The sequence below is a fragment of the Geospiza fortis genome, unplaced genomic scaffold (assembly GCF_000277835.1).
Source record: "Geospiza fortis unplaced genomic scaffold, GeoFor_1.0 scaffold432, whole genome shotgun sequence".
Lineage (NCBI taxonomy): Eukaryota > Metazoa > Chordata > Aves > Passeriformes > Thraupidae > Geospiza > Geospiza fortis.
Window position 1 is genome coordinate 1,849,535 of NW_005054436.1, and position 1,347 is coordinate 1,850,881.

Genomic DNA, 1,347 nt, shown 5'->3' on the forward strand with positions numbered 1-1,347 from the left:
ATCTGGCCCCCGCCTCGGAGTCGCCATCTGGTCCCCGCGGGAGCCCCTGGCGCTGTCCCCGCTGCCCTGCACGGGTTTGGTGGCCTCTGGTGATGGGAGAGGCCGGGGAGTCCCCTCCCGCTCCCGGGTCCCCACCGCGGGCTCGTTTGAGCGAGGAAATGAGGACGTGGGTGTAATAGTTAATGAGGATGCGCGGATGCTAATTAAGGGTTTGTAATTACAGCAGGACGGGGCCGTGGTCTGCCCAGGTTTTGGGGGTGTTGTGGCCAGCCCTGCTGGGTGCAGCAGCTCCAAAATGTGGGTGTCCCAAGGCGCCCCCGCGGCTCTGGGGGGTGCTCAGGGGTCCCCCAGCCAGGGGCATGCTGACAGGATCAGCGCTGGGATATTTTTCTCTCCCTGATGCTTTTTCCCCCTTGGTCTCACCCCAAACCTGGTGCAGTGTGAGTAAATGATTCCCTAATTAGGCACTTTGGGGATTTGGCTTTATTAATCTAAAAAATCTTTATTAGGGAGGAATTAAAGCTGCCGGTCTCTGGGTACAGGGTGGCACAGCTCAGGTGGGGTCACCTTTGGTTCTGGGGGATGTTCCTGTCCCTTCCCACCTTCTTGTCCACATCGGGAGCTGCTGGATGCTGGATTTGGCAGTGAAGCAGCCAGGGATGGGCGGGGGGTTTGGGATGGACGAGGAGGAGCTGGGAGGTCCCCAGTGAGGGGGTTGAGCTGCAGGATCCCCCAGAAATGCGGGGTGCAGCAACCCAGGATCACCCAGAACTCCAGGATCCAGCAATCGTCCATCTGTGCCCGGCTGGGCTGCGACCGGGCAGGAATTGGCTGCTCGGAGGTCCCAGGAACTGGGATAAGGGTGGGAGCCGCGGCCTCGCAGGAACGCTGGGATGAGCTTTTAGGGGAAAACAAGCACTTCCCATCAGCTGCATCCGCTGGGAAGCGGGAGGGGATTCCCGGCGGGCAGCAGGAGGGTGAAGCTTTCCCTTTTTGGAGGGAATTTCTGCCGGGAATTTTGCTCCAGCGCGGCCGTTGTCCTGGGGTTCTGTGCTTGGGGACACCCCAGGATGGGTCCTGGCAGATGTCACCTCCCTGCTGGCCGGGGGACCCCAGGCTCGGGTGGGATTGGCCGCAATTCCTGCGCTTTGATGTCACCAGCTCCTCCCCAGGGATCCTCGCTACCTGCGGCAAACCGGCTCCTGGCATCTGGCTGCTAATCCCGGGATTAGCGGCCGCGGGGAGCGGCAGATGGAGCCCGGGACCCCCCCGGGGGGAGCAGCCCGGGACCCCCGGCGTGACCACGGCAGCTGAGCCCCCAAGCGGAGCCCCCCCCGCGGTGCTGCC